The sequence below is a fragment of the Triturus cristatus genome, chromosome 1_1 (genome assembly GCF_964204655.1).
Source record: "Triturus cristatus chromosome 1_1, aTriCri1.1, whole genome shotgun sequence".
Taxonomy (NCBI): Eukaryota; Metazoa; Chordata; class Amphibia; order Caudata; family Salamandridae; genus Triturus; species Triturus cristatus.
Genome location: NC_140579.1, coordinates 674,509,894 through 674,537,016, shown reverse-complemented (window position 1 = coordinate 674,537,016; position 27,123 = coordinate 674,509,894).

The window sequence follows — 27,123 nt, the reverse complement described above, 5'->3', positions numbered from 1 at the left end:
TGACGTTGAATGTGTTAGCGTTACACACTGCTATCTGAAATACCACACAGTGCTGCATAGTAAGCATGGGAGTGCAGGAGAAGCAGCTGGCTGTGTGCTAAGAGTGTGTTTCTGGAGACTGTGTATTGTCAGGTGCAAGAGAGATCTGCATGGACGCTTGCACAACTGCATGAAGACTGCAGAGATGTATGTAAGAGTACATGTGTGGTAAGGGTTAATTGGAGTTTTGAACATGTAGGAACTACCTCACCCATTACAGGAGTAGAAGGAAAATCTACCCTGTTGATTTCAAATGTGTTAGCATTTGCCTCTCATCTGTGAGATATTGATTTGTGCTGAATGCTAACCATCACAATTCAAGAAAACAAACTGCCCCTTTCCTGCGAGTGCAAGTCTTACAGAAGAAGAGCAACACAAATTAAATCTATGACAACAATTCCTGTGTGCAGACAGACTCATGGTGTGATTCTAGGCAGAAAACGATATTTGATTGGCAATTTCAAAGCACATTTACTACTGTGGTAGAGCAAGTGATAATTACTGTAACAGCCTGACACATTTTCCTTATAGTTTAGAGAGGCAGAAAAGAGTACATGTCCTAACAGCTACTAGAGACCATGAGTATGTGGAACCTTGGTGAGTGATTAGACTAGAGCAAAGGAAATGAGCCTTGGTGACGTTGAATGTGTTAGCGTTACACACTGCTATCTGAAATACCACACAGTGCTGCATAGTAAGCATGGGAGTGCAGGAGAAGCAGCTGGCTGTGTGCTAAGAGTGTGTTTCTGGAGACTGTGTATTGTCAGGTGCAAGAGAGATCTGCATGGACGCTTGCACAACTGCATGAAGACTGCAGAGATGTATGTGAGAGTACATGTGTGGTAAGGGTTAATTGGAGTTTTGAACATGTAGGAACTACCTCACCCATTGCAGGAGTGGAAGAAAATCTACCCTGTTGATTTCAAATGTGTTAGCATTTGCCTCTCATCTGTGAGATATTGATTTGTGCTGAATGCTAACCATCACAGTTCAAGAAAACAAGCTGCCCCTTTCCTGCGAGTGCAAGTCTTACAGAACAAGAGCAACACAAATTAAATCTCTGACAACAATTCCTGTGTGCCGACAGACTCATGGTGTGATTCTAGGCAGAAAACGATATTTGATTGGCAATTTCAAAGCACATTTACTACTGTGGTAGAGCAAGTGATAATTACTGTAACAGCCTGACAAATTTTTCTTATAGTTTAGAGAGGCAGAAAAGAGCACATATCCTAACAGCAACTAGAGACCATGAGTATGTGAAACCTTGGTGAGTGATTAGACTAGAGCAAAGGAAATGAGGTTGGTGACGTTGAATGTGTTAGCGTTACACACTGCTATCTGAAATACCACACAGTGCTGCATAGTAAGCATGGGAGTGCAGGAGAAGCAGCTGACTGTGTGCTAAAAGTGTGTTTCTGGAGACTGTGTATTGTCAGGTGCAAGAGAGATCTGCATGGACGCTTGCACAACTGCATGAAGACTGCAGAGATGTATGTAAGAGTATATGTGTGGTAAGGGTTAATTGGAGTTTTGAACATGTAGGAACTACCTCACCCATTGCAGGAGTAGAAGGAAAATCTACCCTGTTGATTTCAAATGTGTTAGCATTTGCCTCTCATCTGTGAGATATTGATTTGTGCTGAATGCTAACCATCACAATTCAAGAAAACAAACTGCCCCTTTCCTGCGAGTGCAAGTCTTACAGAACAAGAGCAACACAAATTAAATCTATGACAACAATTCCTGTGTGCAGACAGACTCATGGTGTGATTCTAGGCAGAAAACGATATTTGATTGGCAATTTCAAAGCACATTTACTACTGTGGTAGAGCAAGTGATAATTACTGTAACAGCCTGACACATTTTCCTTATAGTTTAGAGAGGCAGAAAAGAGCACATGTCCTAACAGCTACTAGAGACCATGAGTATGTGGAACCTTGGTGAGTGATTAGACTAGAGCAAGGGAAATGAGCCTTGGTGACGTTGAATGTGTTAGCGTTACACACTGCTATCTGAAATACCACACAGTGCTGCATAGTAAGCATGGGAGTGCAGGAGAAGCAGCTGGCTGTGTGCTAAGAGTGTGTTTCTGGAGACTGTGTATTGTCAGGTGCAAGAGAGATCTGCATGGACGCTTGCACAACTGCATGAAGACTGCAGAGATGTATGTAAGAGTACATGTGTGGTAAGGGTTAATTGGAGTTTTGAACATGTAGGAACTACCTCACCCATTGCAGGAGTGGAAGGAAAATCTACCCTGTTGATTTCAAATGTGTTAGCATTTGCCTCTCATCTGTGAGATATTAATTTGTGCTGAATGCTAACCATCACAGTTCAAGAAAACAAGCTGCCCCTTTCCTGCGAGTGCAAGTCTTACAGAACAAGAGCAACACAAATTAAATCTCTGACAACAATTCCTGTGTGCAGACAGACTCATGGTGTGATTCTAGGCAGAAAACGATATTTGATTGGCAATTTCAAAGCACATTTACTACTGTGGTAGAGCAAGTGATAATTACTGTAACAGCCTGACACATTTTCCTTATAGTTTAGAGAGGCAGAAAAGAGCACATGTCCTAACAGCTACTAGAGACCATGAGTATGTGGAACCTTGGTGAGTGATTAGACTAGAGCAAAAGAAATGAGCCTTGGTGACGTTGAATGTGTTAGCGTTACACACTGCTATCTGAAATACCACACAGTGCTGCATAGTAAGCATGGGAGTGCAGGAGAAGCAGCTGGCTGTGTGCTAAGAGTGTGTTTCTGGAGACTGTGTATTGTCAGGTGCAAGAGAGATCTGCATGGACGCTTGCACAACTGCATGAAGACTGCAGAGATGTATGTGAGAGTACATGTGTGGTAAGGGTTAATTGGAGTTTTGAACATGTAGGAACTACCTCACCCATTGCAGGAGTGGAAGGAAAATCTACCATGTTGATTTCAAATATGTTAGCATTTGCCTCTCATTTGTGAGATAGTGATTTGTGCTGAATGCTAACCATCACAGTTCAAGAAAACAAGCTGCCCCTTTCCTGCGAGTGCAAGTCTTACAGAACAAGAGCAACACAAATTAAATCTATGACAACAATTCCTGTGTGCAGACAGACTCATGGTGTGATTCTAGGCAGAAAAAGATATTTGATTGGCAATTTCAAAGCACATTTACTACTGTGGTAGAGCAAGTGATAATTACTGTAACAGCCTGACACATTTTCCTTATAGTTTAGAGAGGCAGAAAAGAGCACATGTCCTAACAGCTACTAGAGACCATGAGTATGTGGAACCTTGGTGAGTGATTAGACTAGAGCAAAGGAAATGAGCCTTGGTGACGTTGAATGTGTTAGCGTTACACACTGCTATCTGAAATACCACACAGTGCTGCATAGTAAGCATGGGAGTGCAGGAGAAGCAGCTGGCTGTGTGCTAAGAGTGTGTTTCTGGAGACTGTGTATTGTCAGGTGCAAGAGAGATCTGCATGGACGCTTGCACAACTGCATGAAGACTGCAGAGATGTATGTAAGAGTACATGTGTGGTAAGGGTTAATTGGAGTTTTGAACATGTAGGAACTACCTCACCCATTGCAGGAGTGGAAGGAAAATCTACCCTGTAGATTTCAAATGTGTTAGCATTTGCCTCTCATCTGTGAGATATTGATTTGTGCTGAATGCTAACCATCACAGTTCAAGAAAACAAGCTGCCCCTTTCCTGCGAGTGCAAGTCTTACAGAACAAGAGCAACACAAATTAAATCTCTGACAACAATTCCTGTGTGCAGACAGACTCAAGGTGTGATTCTAGGCAGAAAACGATATTTGATTAGCAATTTCAAAGCACATTTACTACTGTGGTAGAGCAAGTGATAATTACTGTAACAGCCTGACACATTTTCCTTATAGTTTAGAGAGGCAGAAAAGAGCACATGTCCTAACAGCTACTAGAGACCATGAGTATGTGGAACCTTGGTGAGTGATTAGACTAGAGCAAAGGAAATGAGCCTTGGTGACGTTGAATGTGTTAGCGTTACACACTGCTATCTGAAATACCACACAGTGCTGCATAGTAAGCATGTGAGTGCAGGAGAAGCAGCTGGCTGTGTGCTAAGAGTGTGTTTCTGGAGACTGTGTATTGTCAGGTGCAAGAGAGATCTGCATGGACGCTTGCACAACTGCATGAAGACTGCAGAGATGTATGTGAGAGTACATGTGTGGTAAGGGTTAATTGGAGTTTTGAACATGTAGGAACTACCTCACCCATTGCAGGAGTGGAAGGAAAATCTACCCTGTTGATTTCAAATGTGTTAGCATTTGCCTCTCATCTGTGAGATATTGATTTGTGCTGAATGCTAACCATCACAGTTCAAGAAAACAAGCTGCCCCTTTCCTGCGAGTGCAAGTCTTACAGAACAAGAGCAACACAAATTAAATCTCTGACAACAATTCCTGTGTGCCGACAGACTCATGGTGTGATTCTAGGCAGAAAACGATATTTGATTGGCAATTTCAAAGCAGATTTACTACTGTGGTAGAGCAAGTGATAATTACTGTAACAGCCTGACACATTTTTCTTATAGTTTAGAGAGGCAGAAAAGAGAACATATCCTAACAGCAACTAGAGACCATGAGTATGTGAAACCTTGGTGAGTGATTAGACTAGAGCAAAGGAAATGAGGTTGGTGACGTTGAATGTGTTAGCGTTACACACTGCTATCTGAAATACCACACAGTGCTGCATAGTAAGCATGGGAGTGCAGGAGAAGCAGCTGACTGTGTGCTAAAAGTGTGTTTCTGGAGACTGTGTATTGTCAGGTGCAAGAGAGATCTGCATGGACGCTTGCACAACTGCATGAAGACTGCAGAGATGTATGTAAGAGTACATGTGTGGTAAGGGTTAATTGGAGTTTTGAACATGTAGGAACTACCTCACCCATTGCAGGAGTAGAAGGAAAATCTACCCTGTTGATTTCAAATGTGTTAGCATTTGCCTCTCATCTGTGAGATATTGATTTGTGCTGAATGCTAACCATCACAATTCAAGAAAACAAACTGCCCCTTTCCTGCGAGTGCAAGTCTTACAGAACAAGAGCAACACAAATTAAATCTATGACAACAATTCCTGTGTGCAGACAGACTCATGGTGTGATTCTAGGCAGAAAACGATATTTGATTGGCAATTTCAAAGCACATTTACTACTGTGGTAGAGCAAGTGATAATTACTGTAACAGCCTGACACATTTTCCTTATAGTTTAGAGAGGCAGAAAAGAGCACATGTCCTAACAGCTAGTAGAGACCATGAGTATGTGGAACCTTGGTGAGTGATTAGACTAGAGCAAAGGAAATGAGCCTTGGTGACGTTGAATGTGTTAGCGTTACACACTGCTATCTGAAATACCACACAGTGCTGCATAGTAAGCATGGGAGTGCAGGAGAAGCAGCTGGCTGTGTGCTAAGAGTGTGTTTCTGGAGACTGTGTATTGTCAGGTGCAAGAGAGATCTGCATGGACGCTTGCACAACTGCATGAAGACTGCAGAGATGTATGTAAGAGTACATGTGTGGTAAGGGTTAATTGGAGTTTTGAACATGTAGGAACTACCTCACCCATCGCAGGAGTGGAAGGAAAATCTACCCTGTTGATTTCAAATGTGTTAGCATTTGCCTCTCATCTGTGAGATATTAATTTGTGCTGAATGCTAACCATCACAGTTCAAGAAAACAAGCTGCCCCTTTCCTGCGAGTGCAAGTCTTACAGAACAAGAGCAACACAAATTAAATCTCTGACAACAATTCCTGTGTGCAGACAGACTCATGGTGTGATTCTAGGCAGAAAACGATATTTGATTGGCAATTTCAAAGCACATTTACTACTGTGGTAGAGCAAGTGATAATTACTGTAACAGCCTGACACATTTTCCTTATAGTTTAGAGAGGCAGAAAAGAGCACATGTCCTAACAGCTACTAGAGACCATGAGTATGTGGAACCTTGGTGAGTGATTAGACTAGAGCAAAGGAAATGAGCCTTGGTGACGTTGAATGTGTTAGCGTTACACACTGCTATCTGAAATACCACACAGTGCTGCATAGTAAGCATGGGAGTGCAGGAGAAGCAGCTGGCTGTGTGCTAAGAGTGTGTTTCTGGAGACTGTGTATTGTCAGGTGCAAGAGAGATCTGCATGGACGCTTGCACAACTGCATGAAGACTGCAGAGATGTATGTAAGAGTACATGTGTGGTAAGGGTTAATTGGAGTTTTGAACATGTAGGAACTACCTCACCCATTGCAGGAGTGGAAGGAAAATCTACCCTGTCGATTTCAAATGTGTTAGCATTTGCCTCTCATCTGTGAGATATTGATTTGTGCTGAATGCTAACCATCACAGTTCAAGAAAACAAGCTGCCCCTTTCCTGCGAGTGCAAGTCTTACAGAACAAGAGCAACACAAATTAAATCTCTGACAACAATTCCTGTGTGCAGACAGACTCAAGGTGTGATTCTAGGCAGAAAACGATATTTGATTGGCAATTTCAAAGCACATTTACTACTGTGGTAGAGCAAGTGATAATTACTGTAACAGCCTGACACATTTTCCTTATAGTTTAGAGAGGCAGAAAAGAGCACATGTCCTAACAGCTACTAGAGACCATGAGTATGTGGAACCTTGGTGAGTGATTAGACTAGAGCAAAGGAAATGAGCCTTGGTGACGTTGAATGTGTTAGCGTTACACACTGCTATCTGAAATACCACACAGTGCTGCATAGTAAGCATGGGAGCGCAGGAGAAGCAGCTGGCTGTGTGCTAAGAGTGTGTTTCTGGAGACTGTGTATTGTCAGGTGCAAGAGAGATCTGCATGGACGCTTGCACAACTGCATGAAGACTGCAGAGATGTATGTGAGAGTACATGTGTGGTAAGGGTTAATTGGAGTTTTGAACATGTAGGAACTACCTCACCCATTGCAGGAGTGGAAGGAAAATCTACCATGTTGATTTCAAATGTGTTAGCATTTGCCTGTCATTTGTGAGATAGTGATTTGTGCTGAATGCTAACCATCACAGTTCAAGAAAACAAGCTGCCCCTTTCCTGCGAGTGCAAGTCTTACAGAACAAGAGCAACACAAATTAAATCTATGAAAACAATTCCTGTGTGCAGACAGACTCATGGTGTGATTCTAGGCAGAAAACGATATTTGATTGGCAATTTCAAAGCACATTTACTACTGTGGTAGAGCAAGTGATAATTACTGTACCAGCCTGACACATTTTCCTTATAGTTTAGAGAGGCAGAAAAGAGCACATGTCCTAACAGCTACTAGAGACCATGAGTATGTGGAACATTGGAGAGTGATTACACTAGAGCAAAGGAAATGAGCCTTGGTGACGTTGAATGTGTTAGCGTTACACACTGCTCTCTGAAATACCACACAGTGCTGCATAGTAAGCATGGGAGTGCAGGAGAAGCAGCTGGCTGTGTGCTAAGAGTGTGTTTCTGGAGACTGTATTGTCAGGTGCAAGAGAGATCTGCATGGACGCTTGCACAACTGCATGAAGACTGCAGAGATGTATGTAAGAGTACATGTGTGGTAAGGGTTAATTGGAGTTTTGAACATGTAGGAACTACCTCACCCATTGCAGGAATGGAAGGAAAATCTACCCTGTTGATTTCAAATGTGTTAGCATTTGCCTCTCATCTGTGAGATATTGATTTGTGCTGAATGCTAACCATCACAGTTCAAGAAAACAAGCTGCCCCTTTCCTGCGAGTGCAAGTCTTACAGAACAAGATCAACACAAATTAAATCTATGACAACAATTCCTGTGTGCAGACAGACTCAAGGTGTGATTCTAGGCAGAAAACGATATTTGATTGGCAATTTCAAACCACATTTACTACTGTGGTAGAGCAAGTAATAATTACTGTAACAGCCTGACACATTTTCCTTATAGTTTAGAGAGGCAGAAAAGAGCACATGTCCTAACAGCTACTAGAGACCATGAGTATGTGGAACCTTGGTGAGTGATTAGACTAGAGCAAAGGAAATGAGCCTTGGTGACGTTGAATGTGTTAGCGTTACACACTGCTATCTGAAATACCACACAGTGCTGCATAGTAAGCATGGGAGTGCAGGAGAAGCAGCTGGCTGTGTGCTAAGAGTGTGTTTCTGGAGACTGTGTATTGTCAGGTGCAAGAGAGATCTGCATGGACGCTTGCACAACTGCATGAAGACTGCAGAGATGTATGTAAGAGTACATGTGTGGTAAGGGTTAATTGGAGTTTTGAACATGTAGGAACTACCTCACCCATTGCAGGAGTGGAAGGAAAATGTACCCTGTTGATTTCAAATGTGTTAGCATTTGCCTCTCATCTGTGAGATATTGATTTGTGCTGAATGCTAACCATCACAGTTCAAGAAAACAAGCTGCCCCTTTCCTGCGAGTGCAAGTCTTACAGAACAAGAGCAACACAAATTAAATCTCTGACAACAATTCCTGTGTGCAGACAGACTGATGGTGTGATTCTAGGCAGAAAACGATATTTGATTGGCAATTTCAAAGCACATTTACTACTGTGGTAGAGCAAGTGATAATTACTGTAACAGCCTGACACATTTTCCTTATAGTTTAGAGAGGCAGAAAAGAGCACATGTCCTAACAGCTACTAGAGACCATGAGTATGTGGAACCTTGGTGAGTGATTAGACTAGAGCAAAGGAAATGAGCCTTGGTGACGTTGAATGTGTTAGCGTTACACAGTGCTATCTGAAATACCACACAGTGCTGCATAGTAAGCATGGGAGTGCAGGAGAAGTAGCTGGCTGTGTGCTAAGAGTTTGTTTCTGGAGACTGTGTATTGTCAGGTGCAAGAGAGATCTGCATGGACGCTTGCACAACTGCATGAAGACTGCAGAGATGTATGTGAGAGTACATGTGTGGTAAGGGTTAATTGGAGTTTTGAACATGTAGGAACTACCTCACCCATTGCAGGAGTGGAAGGAAAATCTACCATGTTGATTTCAAATGTGTTAGCATTTGCCTCTCATTTGTGAGATAGTGATTTGTGCTGAATGCTAACCATCACAGTTCAAGAAAACAAGCTGCCCCTTTCCTGCGAGTGCAAGTCTTACAGAACAAGAGCAACACAAATTAAATCTATGACAACAATTCCTGTGTGCAGACAGACTCATGGTGTGATTCTAGGCAGAAAATGATATTTGATTGGCAATTTCAAAGCACATTTACTACTGTGGTAGAGCAAGTGATAATTACTGTAACAGCCTGACACATTTTCCTTATAGTTTAGAGAGGCAGAAAAGAGCACATGTCCTAACAGCTACTAGAGACCATGAGTATGTGGAACCTTGGTGAGTGATTAGACTAGAGCAAAGGAAATGAGCCTTGGTGACGTTGAATGTGTTAGCGTTACACACTGCTATCTGAAATACCACACAGTGCTGCATAGTAAGCATGGGAGTGCAGGAGAAGCAGCTGGCTGTGTGCTAAGAGTGTGTTTCTGGAGACTGTGTATTGTCAGGTGCAAGAGAGATCTGCATGGACGCTTGCACAACTGCATGAAGACTGCAGAGATGTATGTAAGAGTACATGTGTGGTAAGGGTTAATTGGAGTTTTGAACATGTAGGAACTACCTCACTTTTTGCAGGAGTGGAAGGAAAATCTACCCTGTTGATTTCAAATGTGTTAGCATTTGCCTCTCATCTGTGAGATATTGATTTGTGCTGAATGCTAACCATCACAGTTCAAGAAAACAAACTGCCCCTTTCCTGCGAGTGCAAGTCTTACAGCACAAGAGCAACACAAATTAAATCTCTGACAACAATTCCTGTGTGAATACAGACTCAAGGTGTGATTCTAGGCAGAAAACGATATTTGATTGGCAATTTCAAAGCACATTTACTACTGTGGTAGAGCAAGTGATAATTACTGTAACAGCCGGACACATTTTCCTTATAGTTTAGAGAGGCAGAAAAGAGCACATGTCCTAACAGCTACTAGAGACCATGAGTATGTGGAACCTTGGTGAGTGATTAGACTAGAGCAAAGGAAATGAGCCTTGGTGACGTTGAATGTGTTAGCGTTACACACTGCTATCTGAAATACCACACAGTGCTGCATAGTAAGCATGGGAGTGCAGGAGAAGCAGCTGGCTGTGTGCTAAGAGTGTGTTTCTGGAGACTGTGTATTGTCAGGTGCAAGAGAGATCTGCATGGACGCTTGCACAACTGCATGAAGACTGCAGAGATGTATGTAAGAGTACATGTGTGGTAAGGGTTAATTGGAGTTTTGAACATGTAGGAACTACCTCACCCATTGCAGGAGTGGAAGGAAAATCTACCATGTTGATTTCAAATGTGTTAGCATTTGCCTCTCATTTGTGAGATAGTGATTTGTGCTGAATGCTAACCATCACAGTTCAAGAAAACAAGCTGCCCCTTTCCTGCGAGTGCAAGTCTTACAGAACAAGAGCAACACAAATTAAATCTATGACAACAATTCCTGTGTGCAGACAGACTCATGGTGTGATTCTAGGCAGAAAACGATATTTGATTGGCAATTTCAAAGCACATTTACTACTGTGGTAGAGCAAGTGATAATTACTGTAACAGCCTGACACATTTTCCTTATAGTTTAGAGAGGCAGAAAAGAGCACATGTCCTAACAGCTACTAGAGACCATGAGTATGTGGAACCTTGGTGAGTGATTAGACTAGAGCAAAGGAAATGAGCCTTGGTGACGTTGAATGTGTTAGCGTTACACACTGCTATCTGAAATACCACACAGTGCTGCATAGTAAGCATGGGAGTGCAGGAGAAGCAGCTGGCTGTGTGCTAAGAGTGTGTTTCTGGAGACTGTGTATTGTCAGGTGCAAGAGAGATCTGCATGGACGCTTGCACAACTGTATGAAGACTGCAGAGATGTATGTAAGAGTACATGTGTGGTAAGGGTGAATTGGAGTTTTGAACATGTAGGAACTACCTCACCCCTTGCAGGAGTGGAAGGAAAATCTACCCTGTTGATTTCAAATGTGTTAGCATTTGCCTCTCATCTGTGAGATATTGATTTGTGCTGAATGCTAACCATCACAGTTCAAGAAAACAAGCTGCCCCTTTCCTGCGAGTGCAAGTCTTACAGAACAAGAGCAACACAAATTAAATCTCTGACAACAATTCCAGTGTGCAGACAGACTCAAGGTGTGATTCTAGGCAGAAAACGATATTTGATTGGCAATTTCAAAGCACATTTACTACTGTGGTAGAGCAAGCGATAATTACTGTAACAGCCTGACACATTTTCCTTATAGTTTAGAGAGGCAGAAAAGAGCACATGTCCTAACAGCTACTAGAGACCATGAGTATGTGGAACCTTGGTGAGTGATTAGACTAGAGCAAAGGAAATGAGCCTTGGTGACGTTGAATGTGTTAGCGTTACACACTGCTATCTGAAATACCACACAGTGCTGCATAGTAAGCATGGGAGTGCAGGAGAAGCAGCTGGCTGTGTGCTAAGAGTGTGTTTCTGGAGACTGTGTATTGTCAGGTGCAAGAGAGATCTGCATGGACGCTTGCACAACTGCATGAAGACTGCAGAGATGTATGTGAGAGTACATGTGTGGTAAGGGTTAATTGGAGTTTTGAACATGTAGGAACTACCTCACCCATTGCAGGAGTGGAAGGAAAATCTACCATGTTGATTTCAAATGTGTTAGCATTTGCCTCTCATTTGTGAGATAGTGATTTGTGCTGAATGCTAACCATCACAGTTCAAGAAAACAAGCTGCCCCTTTCCTGCGAGTGCAAGTCTTACAGAACAAGAGCAACACAAATTAAATCTATGACAACAATTCCTGTGTGCAGACAGACTCATGGTGTGATTCTAGGCAGAAAACGATATTTGATTGGCAATTTCAAAGCACATTTACTACTGTGGTAGAGCAAGTGATAATTACTGTAACAGCCTGACACATTTTCCTTATAGTTTAGAGAGGCAGAAAAGAGCACATGCCCTAACAGCTACTAGAGACCATGAGTATGTGGAACCTTGGTGAGTGATTAGACTAGAGCAAAGGAAATGAGCTTTGGTGACGTTGAATGTGTTAGCGTTACACACTGCTATCTGAAATACCACACAGTGCTGCATAGTAAGCATGGGAGTGCAGGAGAAGCAGCTGGCTGTGTGCTAAGAGTGTGTTTCTGGAGACTGTGTATTGTCAGGTGCAAGAGAGATCTGCATGGACGCTTGCACAACTGCATGAAGACTGCAGAGATGTATGTAAGAGTACATGTGTGGTAAGGGTTAATTGGAGTTTTGAACATGTAGGAACTACCTCACCCATTGCAGGAGTGGAAGGAAAATCTACCCTGTTGATATCAAATGTGTTAGCATTTGCCTCTCATTTGTGAGATAGTGATTTGTGCTGAATGCTAACCATCACAGTTCAAGAAAACAAGCTGCCCCTTTCCTGTGAGTGCAAGTCTTACAGAACAAGAGCAACACAAATTAAATCTATGACAACAATTCCTGTGTGCAGACAGACTCATGGTGTGATTCTAGGCAGAAAACGATATTTGATTGGCAATTTCAAAGCACATTTACTACTGTGGTAGAGCAAGTGATAATTACTGTAACAGCCTGACACATTTTCCTTATAGTTTAGAGAGGCAGAAAAGAGCACATGCCCTAACAGCTACTAGAGACCATGAGTATGTGGAACCTTGGTGAGTGATTAGACTAGAGCAAAGGAAATGAGCCTTGGTGACGTTGAATGTGTTAGCGTTACACACTGCTATCTGAAATACCACACAGTGCTGCATAGTAAGCATGGGAGTGCAGGAGAAGCAGCTGGCTGTGTGCTAAGAGTGTGTTTCTGGAGACTGTGTATTGTCAGGTGCAAGAGAGATCTGCATGGACGCTTGCACAACTGCATGAAGACTGCAGAGATGTATGTAAGAGTACATGTGTGGTAAGGGTTAATTGGAGTTTTGAACATGTAGGAACTACCTCACCCATTGCAGGAGTGGTAGGAAAATCTACCCTGTTGATTTCAAATGTGTTAGCATTTGCCTCTCATCTGTGAGATATTGATTTGTGCTGAATGCTAACCATCACAGTTCAAGAAAACAAACTGCCCCTTTCCTGCGGGTGCAAGTCTTACAGAACAAGAGCAACACAAATTAAATCTCTGACAACAATTCCTGTGTGAATACAGACTCAAGGTGTGATTCTAGGCAAAAAACGATATTTGATTGGCAATTTCAAAGCACATTTACTACTGTGGTAGAGCAAGTGATAATTACTGTAACAGCCTGACACCTTTTCCTTATAGTTTAGAGAGGCAGAAAAGAGCACATGTCCTAACAGCTACTAGAGACCATGAGTATGTAGAACCTTGGTGAGTGATTAGACTAGAGCAAAGGAAATGAGCCTTGGTGACGTTGAATGTGTTAGCGTTACACACTGCTATCTGAAATACCACACAGTGCTGCATAGTAAGCATGGGAGTGCAGGAGAAGCAGCTGGCTGTGTGCTAAGAGTGTGTTTCTGGAGACTGTGTATTGTCAGGTGCAAGAGAGATCTGCATGGACGCTTGCACAACTGCATGAAGACTGCAGAGATGTATGTGAGAGTACATGTGTGGTAAGGGTTAATTGGAGTTTTGAACATGTAGGAACTACCTCACCCATTGCAGGAGTGGAAGGAAAATCTACCATGTTGATTTCAAATGTGTTAGCATTTGCCTCTCATTTGTGAGATAGTGATTTGTGCTGAATGCTAACCATCACAGTTCAAGAAAACAAGCTGCCCCTTTCCTGTGAGTGCAAGTCTTACAGAACAAGAGCAACACAAATTAAATCTATGACTACAATTCCTGTGTGCAGACAGACTCGTGGTGTGATTCTAGGCAGAAAACGATATTTGATTGGCAATTTCAAAGCACATTTACTACTGTGGTAGAGCAAGTGATAATTACTGTAACAGCCTGACACATTTTCCTTATAGTTTAGAGAGGCAGAAAAGAGCACATGTCCTAAGAGCTACTAGAGACCATGAGTATGTGGAACCTTGGTGAGTGATTAGACTAGAGCAAAGGAAATGAGCCTTGGTGACTTTGAATGTGTTAGCGTTACACACTGCTATCTGAAATACCACACAGTGCTGCACAGTAAGCATGGGAGTGCAGGAGAAGCAGCTGGCTGTGTGCTAAGAGTGTGTTTCTGGAGACTGTGTATTGTCAGGTGCAAGAGAGATCTGCATGGACGCTTGCACAACTGCATGAAGACTGCAGAGATGTATGTAAGAGTACATGTGTGGTAAGGGTTAATTGGAGTTTTGAACATGTAGGAACTACCTCACCCATTGCAGGAGTGGAAGGAAAATCTACCCTGTTGATATCAAATGTGTTAGCATTTGCCTCTCATCTGTGAGATATTGATTTGTGCTGAATGCTAACCATCACAGTTCAAGAAAACAAGCTGCCCCTTTCCTGCGAGTGCAAGTCTTACAGAACAAGAGCAACACAAATTAAATCTCTGACAACAATTCCTGTGTGCAGACAGACTCAAGGTGTGATTCTAGGCAGAAAACGATATTTGTTTGGCAATTTCAAAGCACATTTACTACTGTGGTAGAGCAAGTGATAATTACTGTAACAGCCTGACACATTTTCCTTATAGTTTAGAGAGGCAGAAAAGAGCACATGTCCTAACAGCTACTAGAGACCATGAGTATGTGGAACTTTGGTGAGTGATTAGACTAGAGCAAAGGAAATGAGCCTTGGTGACGTTGAATGTGTTAGCGTTACACACTGCTATCTGAAATACCACACAGTGCTGCATAGTAAGCATGGGAGCGCAGGAGAAGCAGCTGGCTGTGTGCTAAGAGTGTGTTTCTGGAGACTGTGTATTGTCAGGTGCAAGAGAGATCTGCATGGACGCTTGCACAACTGCATGAAGACTGCAGAGATGTATGTGAGAGTACATGTGTGGTAAGGGTTAATTGGAGTTTTGAACATGTAGGAAGTACCTCACCCATTGCAGGAGTGGAAGGAAAATCTACCATGTTGATTTCAAATGTGTTAGCATTTGCCTCTCATTTGTGAGATAGTGATTTGTGCTGAATGCTAACCATCACAGTTCAAGAAAACAAGCTGCCCCTTTCCTGCGAGTGCAAGTCTTACAGAACAAGAGCAACACTAATTAAATCTATGACAACAATTACTGTGTGCAGACAGACTCGTGGTGTGATTCTAGGCAGAAAACGATATTTGATTGGCAATTTCAAAGCACATTTACTACTGTGGTAGAGCAAGTGATAATTACTGTAACAGCCTGACACATTTTCCTTATAGTTTAGAGAGGCAGAAAAGAGCACATGTCCTAAGAGCTACTCGAGACCATGAGTATGTGGAACCTTGGTGAGTGATTAGACTAGAGCAAAGGAAATGAGCCTTGGTGACTTTGAATGTGTTAGCGTTACACACTGCTATCTGAAATACCACACAGTGCTGAATAGTAAGCATGGGAGTGCAGGAGAAGCAGCTGGCTGTGTGCTAAGAGTGTGTTTCTGGAGACTGTGTATTGTCAGGTGCAAGAGAGATCTGCATGGACACTTGCACAACTGCATGAAGACTGCAGAGATGTATGTAAGAGTACATGTGTGGTAAGGGTTAATTGGAGTTTTGAACATGTAGGAACTACCTCACCCATTGCAGGAGTGGAAGGAAAATCTACCCTGTTGATATCAAATGTGTTAGCATTTGCCTCTCATCTGTGAGATATTGATTTGTGCTGAATGCTAACCATCACAGTTCAAGAAAACAAGCTGCCCCTTTCCTGCGAGTGCAAGTCTTACAGAACAAGAGCAACACAAATTAAATCTCTGACAACAATTCCTGTGTGCAGACAGACTCAAGGTGTGATTCTAGGCAGAAAACGATATTTGATTGGCAATTTCAAAGCACATTTACTACTGTGGTAGAGCAAGTGATAATTACTGTAACAGCCTGACATATTTTCCTTATAGTTTAGAGAGGCAGAAAAGAGCACATGTCCTAACAGCTACTAGAGACCATGAGTATGTGGAACCTTGGTGAGTGATTAGACTAGAGCAAAGGAAATGAGCCTTGGTGACGTTGAATCTGTTAGCGTTACACACTGCTATCTGAAATACCACACAGTGCTGCATAGTAAGCATGGGAGTGCAGGAGAAGCAGCTGGCTGTGTGCTAAGAGTGTGTTTCTGGAGACTGTGTATTGTCAGGTGCAAGAGAGATCTGCATGGACGCTTGCACAACTGCATGAAGACTGCAGAGATGTTTGTAAGAGTACATGTGTGGTAAGGGTTAATTGGAGTTTTGAACATGTAGGAACTACCTCACCCATTGCAGGAGTGGAAGGAAAATCTACCCTGTTGATATCAAATGTGTTAGCATTTGCCTCTCATCTGTGAGATATTGATTTGTGCTGAATGCTAACCATCACAGTTCAAGAAAACAAGCTGCCCCTTTCCTGCGAGTGCAAGTCTTACAGAACAAGAGCAACACAAATTAAATCTCTGACAACAATTCCTGTGTGCAGACAGACTCAAGGTGTGATTCTAGGCAGAAAACGATAATTGATTGGCAATTTCAAAGCACATTCACTACTGTGGTAGAGCAAGTGATAATTACTGTAACAGCCTGACACATTTTCCTCATAGTTTAGAGAGGCAGAAAAGAGCACATGTCCTAACAGCTACTAGAGACCATGAGTATGTGGAACCTTGGTGAGTGATTAGACTAGAGCAAAGGAAATGAGCCTTGGTGACGTTGAATGTGTTAGCGTTACACACTGCTATCTGAAATACCACACAGTGCTGCATAGTAAGCATGGGAGTGCAGGAGAAGCAGCTGGCTGTGTGCTAAGAGTGTGTTTCTGGAGACTGTGTATTGTCAGGTGCAAGAGAGATCTGCATGGACGCTTGCACAACTGCATGAAGACTGCAGAGATGTATGTGAGAGTACATGTGTGATAAGGGTTAATTGGAGTTTTGAACATGTAGGAACTACCTCACCCATTGCAGGAGTGGAAGGAAAATCTACCATGTTGATTTCAAATGTGTTAGCATTTGCCTCTCATTTGTGAGATAGTGATTTGTGCGGAATGCTAACCATCACAGTTCAAGAAAACAAGCTGCCCCTTTCCTGCGAGTGCAAGTCTTACAGAACAAGAGCAACACTAATTAAATCTATGACAACAATTACTGTGTGCAGACAGACTCGTGGTGTGATTCTAGGCAGAAAACGATATTTGATTGGCAATTTCAAAGCACATTTACTACTGTGGTAGAGCAAGTGATAATTACTGTAACAGCCTGACACATTTTCCTTATAGTTTAGAGAGGCAGAAAAGAGCACATGTCCTAAGAGCTACTCGAGACCATGAGTATGTGGAACCTTGGTGAGTGATTAGACTAGAGCAAAGGAAATGAGCCTTGGTGACTTTGAATGTGTTAGCGTTACACACTGCTATCTGAAATACCACACAGTGCTGCATAGTAAGCATGGGAGTGCAGGAGAAGCAGCTGGCTGTGTGCTAAGAGTGTGTTTCTGGAGACTGTGTATTGTCAGGTGCAAGAGAGATCTGCATGGACACTTGCACAACTGCATGAAGACTGCAGAGATGTATGTAAGAGTACATGTGTGGTAAGGGTTAATTGGAGTTTTGAACATGTAGGAACTACCTCACCCATTGCAGGAGTGGAAGGAAAATCTACCCTGTTGATATCAAATGTGTTAGCATTTGCCTCTCATCTGTGAGATATTGATTTGTGCTGAATGCTAACCATCACAGTTCAAGAAAACAAGCTGCCCCTTTCCTGCGAGTGCAAGTCTTACAGAACAAGAGCAACACAAATTAAATCTCTGACAACAATTCCTGTGTGCAGACAGACTCAAGGTGTGATTCTAGGCAGAAAACGATATTTGATTGGCAATTTCAAAGCACATTTACTACTGTGGTAGAGCAAGTGATAATTACTGTAACAGCCTGACATATTTTCCTTATAGTTTAGAGAGGCAGAAAAGAGCACATGTCCTAACAGCTACTAGAGACCATGAGTATGTGGAACCTTGGTGAGTGATTAGACTAGAGCAAAGGAAATGAGCCTTGGTGACGTTGAATCTGTTAGCGTTACACACTGCTATCTGAAATACCACACAGTGCTGCATAGTAAGCATGGGAGTGCAGGAGAAGCAGCTGGCTGTGTGCTAAGAGTGTGTTTCTGGAGACTGTGTATTGTCAGGTGCAAGAGAGATCTGCATGGACGCTTGCACAACTGCATGAAGACTGCAGAGATGTATGTAAGAGTACATGTGTGGTAAGGGTTAATTGGAGTTTTTAACATGTAGGAACTACCTCACCCATTGCAGGAGTGGAAGGAAAATCTACCCTGTTGATATCAAATGTGTTAGCATTTGCCTCTCATCTGTGAGATATTGATTTGTGCTGAATGCTAACCATCACAGTTCAAGAAAACAAGCTGCCCCTTTCCTGCGAGTGCAAGTCTTACAGAACAAGAGCAACACAAATTAAATCTCTGACAACAATTCCTGTGTGCAGACAGACTCAAGGTGTGATTCTAGGCAGAAAACGATAATTGATTGGCAATTTCAAAGCACATTTACTACTGTGGTAGAGCAAGTGATAATTACTGTAACAGCCTGACACATTTTCCTCATAGTTTAGAGAGGCAGAAAAGAGCACATGTCCTAACAGCTACTAGAGACCATGAGTATGTGGAACCTTGGTGAGTGATTAGACTAGAGCAAAGGAAATGAGCCTTGGTGACGTTGAATGTGTTAGCGTTACACACTGCTATCTGAAATACCACACAGTGCTGCATAGTAAGCATGGGAGTGCAGGAGAAGCAGCTGGCTGTGTGCTAAGAGTGTGTTTCTGGAGACTGTGTATTGTCAGGTGCAAGAGAGATCTGCATGGACGCTTGCACAACTGCATGAAGACTGCAGAGATGTATGTGAGAGTACATGTGTGGTAAGGGTTAATTGGAGTTTTGAACATGTAGGAACTACCTCACCCATTGCAGGAGTGGAAGGAAAATCTACCATGTTGATTTCAAATGTGTTAGCATTTGCCTCTCATTTGTGAGATAGTGATTTGTGCGGAATGCTAACCATCACAGTTCAAGAAAACAAGCTGCCCCTTTCCTGCGAGTGCAAGTCTTACAGAACAAGAGCAACACAAATTAAATCTATGACAACATTTCCTGTGTGAATACAGACTCAAGGTGTGATTCTAGGCAAAAAACGATATTTGATTGGCAATTTCAAAGCACATTTACTACTGTGGTAGAGCAAGTGATAATTACTGTAACAGCCTGACACCTTTTCCTTATAGTTTAGAGAGGCAGAAAAGAGAACATGTCCTAACAGCTACTAGAGACCATGAGTATGTAGAACCTTGGTGAGTGATTAGACTAGAGCAAAGGAAATGAGCCTTGGTGACGTTGAATGTGTTAGCGTTACACACTGCTATCTGAAATACCACACAGTGCTGCATAGTAAGCATGGGAGTGCAGGAGAAGCAGCTGGCTGTGTGCTAAGAGTGTGTTTCTGGAGACTGTGTATTGTCAGGTGCAAGAGAGATCTGCATGGACACTTGCACAACTGCATGAAGACTGCAGAGACGTATGTAAGAGTACATGTGTGGTAAGGGTTAATTGGAGTTTTGAACATGTAGGAACTACCTCACCCATTGCAGGAGTGGAAGGAAAATCTACCCTGTTGATATCAAATGTGTTAGCATTTGCCTCTCATCTGTGAGATATTGATTTGTGCTGAATGCTAACCATCACAGTTCAAGAAAACAAGCTGCCCCTTTCCTGCGAGTGCAAGTCTTACAGAACAAGAGCAACACAAATTAAATCTCTGACAACAATTCCTGTGTGCAGACAGACTCAAGGTGTGATTCTAGGCAGAAAACGATATTTGATTGGCAATTTCAAAGCACATTTACTACTGTGGTAGAGCAAGTGATAATTACTGTAACAGCCTGACATATTTTCCTTATAGTTTAGAGAGGCAGAAAAGAGCACATGTCCTAACAGCTACTAGAGACCATGAGTATGTGGAACCTTGGTGAGTGATTAGACTAGAGCAAAGGAAATGAGCCTTGGTGACGTTGAATCTGTTAGCGTTACACACTGCTATCTGAAATACCACACAGTGCTGCATAGTAAGCATGGGAGTGCAGGAGAAGCAGCTGGCTGTGTGCTAAGAGTGTGTTTCTGGAGACTGTGTATTGTCAGGTGCAAGAGAGATCTGCATGGACGCTTGCACAACTGCATGAAGACTGCAGAGATGTATGTAAGAGTACATGTGTGGTAAGGGTTAATTGGAGTTTTGAACATGTAGGAACTACCTCACCCATTGCAGGAGTGGAAGGAAAATCTACCCTGTTGATATCAAATGTGTTAGCATTTGCCTCTCATCTGTGAGATATTGATTTGTGCTGAATGCTAACCATCACAGTTCAAGAAAACAAGCTGCCCCTTTCCTGCGAGTGCAAGTCTTACAGAACAAGAGCAACACAAATTAAATCTCTGACAACAATTCCTGTGTGCAGACAGACTCAAGGTGTGATTCTAGGCAGAAAACGATAATTGATTGGCAATTTCAAAGCACATTTACTACTGTGGTAGAGCAAGTGATAATTACTGTAACAGCCTGACACATTTTCCTCATAGTTTAGAGAGGCAGAAAAGAGCACATGTCCTAACAGCTACTAGAGACCATGAGTATGTGGAACCTTGGTGAGTGATTAGACTAGAGCAAAGGAAATGAGCCTTGGTGACGTTGAATGTGTTAGCGTTACACACTGCTATCTGAAATACCACACAGTGCTGCATAGTAAGCATGGGAGTGCAGGAGAAGCAGCTGGCTGTGTGCTAAGAGTGTGTTTCTGGAGACTGTGTATTGTCAGGTGCAAGAGAGATCTGCATGGACGCTTGCACAACTGCATGAAGACTGCAGAGATGTATGTGAGAGTACATGTGTGGTAAGGGTTAATTGGAGTTTTGAACATGTAGGAACTACCTCACCCATTGCAGGAGTGGAAGGAAAATCTACCATGTTGATTTCAAATGTGTTAGCATTTGCCTCTCATTTGTGAGATAGTGATTTGTGCGGAATGCTAACCATCACAGTTCAAGAAAACAAGCTGCCCCTTTCCTGCGAGTGCAAGTCTTACAGAACAAGAGCAACACAAATTAAATCTATGACAACAATTCCTGTGTGAATACAGACTCAAGGTGTGATTCTAGGCAAAAAACGATATTTGATTGGCAATTTCAAAGCACATTTACTACTGTGGTAGAGCAAGTGATAATTACTGTAACAGCCTGACACCTTTTCCTTATAGTTTAGAGAGGCAGAAAAGAGAACATGTCCTAACAGCTACTAGAGACCATGAGTATGTAGAACCTTGGTGAGTGATTAGACTAGAGCAAAGGAAATGAGCCTTGGTGACGTTGAATGTGTTAGCGTTACACACTGCTATCTGAAATACCACACAGTGCTGCATAGTAAGCATGGGAGTGCAGGAGAAGCAGCTGGCTGTGTGCTAAGAGTGTGTTTCTGGAGACTGTGTATTGTCAGGTGCAAGAGAGATCTGCATGGACGCATGCACAACTGCATGAAGACTGCAGAGATGTATGTGAGAGTACATGTGTGGTAAGGGTTAATTGGAGTTTTTTACATGTAGGAACTACCTCACCCATTGCAGGAGTGGAAGGAAAATCTACCATGTTGATTTCAAATGTGTTAGCATTTGCCTCTCATTTGTGAGATAGTGATTTGTGCTGAATGCTAACCATCACAGTTCAAGAAAACAAGCTGCCCCTTTCCTGCGAGTGCAAGTCTTACAGAACAAGAGCAACACAAATTAAATCTATGACAACAATTCCTGTGTGCAGACAGACTCGTGGTGTGATTCTAGGCAGAAAACGATATTTGATTGGCAATTTCAAAGCACATTTACTACTGTGGTAGAGCAAGTGATAATTACTGTAACAGCCTGACACATTTTCCTTATAGTTTAGAGAGGCAGAAAAGAGCACATGTCCTAAGAGCTACTAGAGACCATGAGTATGTGGAACCTTGGTGAGTGATTAGACTAGAGCAAAGGAAATGAGCCTTGGTGACTTTGAATGTGTTAGCGTTACACACTGCTATCTGAAATACCACACAGTGCTGCATAGTAAGCATGGGAGTGCAGGAGAAGCAGCTGGCTGTGTGCTAAGAGTGTGTTTCTGGAGACTGTGTATTGTCAGGTGCAAGAGAGATCTGCATGGACGCTTGCACAACTGCATGAAGACTGCAGAGATGTATGTAAGAGTACATGTGTGGTAAGGGTTAATTGGAGTTTTGAACATGTAGGAACTACCTCACCCATTGCAGGAGTGGAAGGAAAATCTACCCTGTTGATATCAAATGTGTTAGCATTTGCCTCTCATCTGTGAGATATTGATTTGTGCTGAATGCTAACCATCACAGTTCAAGAAAACAAGCTGCCCCTTTCCTGCGAGTTCAAGTCTTACAGAACAAGAGCAACACAAATTAAATCTCTGACAACAATTCCTGTGTGCAGACAGACTCAAGGTGTGATTCTAGGCAGAAAACGATATTTGATTGGCAATTTCAAAGCACATTTACTACTGTGGTAGAGCAAGTGATAATTACTGTAACAGCCTGACACATTTTCCTTATAGTTTAGAGAGGCAGAAAAGAGCACATGTCCTAACAGCTACTAGAGACCATGAGTATGTGGAACCTTGGTGAGTGATTAGACTAGAGCAAAGGAAATGAGCCTTGGTGACGTTGAATGTGTTAGCGTTACACACTGCTATCTGAAATACCACACAGTGCTGCATAGTAAGCATGGGAGCGCAGGAGAAGCAGCTGGCTGTGTGCTAAGAGTGTGTTTCTGGAGACTGTGTATTGTCAGGTGCAAGAGAGATCTGCATGGACGCTTGCACAACTGCATGAAGACTGCAGAGATGTATGTGAGAGTACATGTGTGGTAAGGGTTAATTGGAGTTTTGAACATGTAGGAACTACCTCACCCATTGCAGGAGTGGAAGGAAAATCTACCATGTTGATTTCAAATGTGTTAGCATTTGCCTCTCATTTGTGAGATAGTGATTTGTGCTGAATGCTAACCATCACAGTTCAAGAAAACAAGCTGCCCCTTTCCTGCGAGTGCAAGTCTTACAGAACAAGAGCAACACTAATTAAATCTATGACAACAATTACTGTGTGCAGACAGACTCGTGGTGTGATTCTGTTCAGAAAACGATATTTGATTGGCAATTTCAAAGCACATTTACTACTGTGGTAGAGCAAGTGATAATTACTGTAACAGCCTGACACATTTTCCTTATAGTTTAGAGAGGCAGAAAAGAGCACATGTCCTAAGAGCTACTAGAGACCATGAGTATGTGGAACCTTGGTGAGTGATTAGACTAGAGCAAAGGAAATGAGCCTTGGTGACTTTGAATGTGTTAGCGTTACACACTGCTATCCGAAATACCACACAGTGCTGCATAGTAAGCATGGGAGTGCAGGAGAAGCAGCTGGCTGTGTGCTAAGAGTGTGTTTCTGGAGACTGTGTATTGTCAGGTGCAAGAGAGATCTGCATGGACACTTGCACAACTGCATGAAGACTGCAGAGATGTTTGTAAGAGTACATGTGTGGTAAGGGTTAATTGGAGTTTTGAACATGTAGGAACTACCTCACCCATTGCAGGAGTGGAAGGAAAATCTACCCTGTTGATATCAAATGTGTTAGCATTTGCCTCTCATCTGTGAGATATTGATTTGTGCTGAATGCTAACCATCACAGTTCAAGAAAACAAGCTGCCCCTTTCCTGCGAGTGCAAGTCTTACAGAACAAGAGCAACACAAATTAAATCTCTGACAACAATTCCTGTGTGCAGACAGACTCAAGGTGTGATTCTAGGCAGAAAACGATATTTGATTGGCAATTTCAAAGCACATTTACTACTGTGGTAGAGCAAGTGATAATTACTGTAACAGCCTGACACCTTTTCCTTATAGTTTAGAGAGGCAGAAAAGAGAACATGTCCTAACAGCTACTAGAGACCATGAGTATGTAGAACCTTGGTGAGTGATTAGACTAGAGCAAAGGAAATGAGCCTTGGTGACGTTGAATGTGTTAGCGTTACACACTGCTATCTGAAATACCACACAGTGCTGCATAGTAAGCATGGGAGTGCAGGAGAAGCAGCTGGCTGTGTGCTAAGAGTGTGTTTCTGGAGACTGTGTATTGTCAGGTGCAAGAGAGATCTGCATGGACGCATGCACAACTGCATGAAGACTGCAGAGATGTATGTGAGAGTACATGTGTGGTAAGGGTTAATTGGAGTTTTTTACATGTAGGAACTACCTCACCCATTGCAGGAGTGGAAGGAAAATCTACCATGTTGATTTCAAAGGTGTTAGCATTTGCCTCTCATTTGTGAGAGAGTGATTTGTGCTGAATGCTAACCATCACAGTTCAAGAAAACAAGCTGCCCCTTTCCTGCGAGTGCAAGTCTTACAGAACAAGAGCAACACAAATTAAATCTATGACAACAATTCCTGTTTGCAGACAGACTCGTGGTGTGATTCTAGGCAGAAAACGATATTTGATTGGCAATTTCAAAGCACATTTACTACTGTGGTAGAGCAAGTGATAATTACTGAAACAGCCTGACACATTTTCCTTATATTTTAGAGAGGCAGAAAAGAGCACATGTCCTAAGAGCTACTAGAGACCATGAGTATGTGGAACCTTGGTGAGTGAATAGACTAGAGCAAAGGAAATGAGCCTTGGTGACTTTGAATGTGTTAGCGTTACACACTGCTATCTGAAATACCACACAGTGCTGCATAGTAAGCATGGGAGTGCAGGAGAAGCAGCTGGCTGTGTGCTAAGAGTGTGTTTCTGGAGACTGTGTATTGTCAGGTGCAAGAGAGATCTGCATGGACGCTTGCACAACTGCATGAAGACTGCAGAGATGTATGTAAGAGTACATGTGTGGTAAGGGTTAATTGGAGTTTTGAACATGTAGGAACTACCTCACCCATTGCAGGAGTGGAAGGAAAATCTACCCTGTTGATATCAAATGTGTTAGCATTTGCCTCTCATCTGTGAGATATTGATTTGTGCTGAATGCTAACCATCACAGTTCAAGAAAACAAGCTGCCCCTTTCCTGCGAGTGCAAGTCTTACAGAACAAGAGCAACACAAATTAAATCTCTGACAACAATTCCTGTGTGCAGACAGACTCAAGGTGTGATTCTAGGCAGAAAACGATATTTGATTGGCAATTTCAAAGCACATTTACTACTGTGGTAGAGCAAGTGATAATTACTGTAACAGCCTGACACATTTTCCTTATAGTTTAGAGAGGCAGAAAAGAGCACATGTCCTAACAGCTACTAGAGACCATGAGTATGTGGAACCTTGGTGAGTGATTAGACTAGAGCAAAGGAAATGAGCCTTGGTGACGTTGAATGTGTTAGCGTTACACACTGCTATCTGAAATACCACACAGTGCTGCATAGTAAGCATGGGAGCGCAGGAGAAGCAGCTGGCTGTGTGCTAAGAGTGTGTTTCTGGAGACTGTGTATTGTCAGGTGCAAGAGAGATCTGCATGGACGCTTGCACAACTGCATGAAGACTGCAGAGATGTATGTGAGAGTACATGTGTGGTAAGGGTTAATTGGAGTTTTGAACATGTAGGAACTACCTCACCCATTGCAGGAGTGGAAGGAAAATCTTGCATGTTGATTTCAAATGTGTTAGCATTTGCCTCTCATTTGTGAGATAGTGATTTGTGCTGAATGCTAACCATCACAGTTCAAGAAAACAAGCTGCCCCTTTCCTGCGAGTGCAAGTCTTACAGAACAAGAGCAACACTAATTAAATCTATGACAACAATTCCTGTGTGCAGACAGACTCGTGGTGTGATTCTAGGCAGAAAGCGATATTTGATTGGCAATTTCAAAGCACATTTACTACTGTGGTAGAGCAAGTGATAATTACTGTAACAGCCTGACACATTTTCCTTATAGTTTAGAGAGGCAGAAAAGAGCACATGTCCTAAGAGCTACTAGAGACCATGAGTATGTGGAACCTTGGTGAGTGATTAGACTAGAGCAAAGGAAATGAGCCTTGGTGACTTTGAATGTGTTAGCGTTACACACTGCTATCTGAAATACCACACAGTGCTGCATAGTAAGCATGGGAGTGCAGGAGAAGCAGCTGGCTGTGTGCTAAGAGTGTGTTTCTGGAGACTGTGTATTGTCAGGTGCAAGAGAGATCTGCATGGACGCTTGCACAACTGCATGAAGACTGCAGAGATGTATGTAAGAGTACATGTGTGGTAAGGGTTAATTGGAGTTTTGAACATGTAGGAACTACCTCACCCATTGCAGGAGTGGAAGGAAAATCTACCCTGTTGATATCAAATGTGTTAGCATTTGCCTCTCATCTGTGAGATATTGATTTGTGCTGAATGCTAACCATCACAGTTCAAGAAAACAAGCTGCCCCTTTCCTGCGAGTGCAAGTCTTACAGAACAAGAGCAACACAAATTAAATCTCTGACAACAATTCCTGTGTGCAGACAGACTCAAGGTGTGATTCTAGGCAGAAAACGATATTTGATTGGCAATTTCAAAGCACATTTACTACTGTGGTAGAGCAAGTGATAATTACTGTAACAGCCTGACACATTTTCCTTATAGTTTAGAGAGGCAGAAAAGAGCACATGTCCTAACAGCTACTGGAGACCATGAGTATGTGGAACCTTGGTGAGTGATTAGACTAGAGCAAAGGAAATGAGCCTTGGTGACGTTGAATGTGTTAGCGTTACACACTGCTATCTGAAATACCACACAGTGCTGCATAGTAAGCATGGGAGTGCAGGAGAAGCAGCTGGCTGTGTGCTAAGAGTGTGTTTCTGGAGACTGTGTATTGTCAGGTGCAAGAGAGATCTGCATGGACGCTTGCACAACTG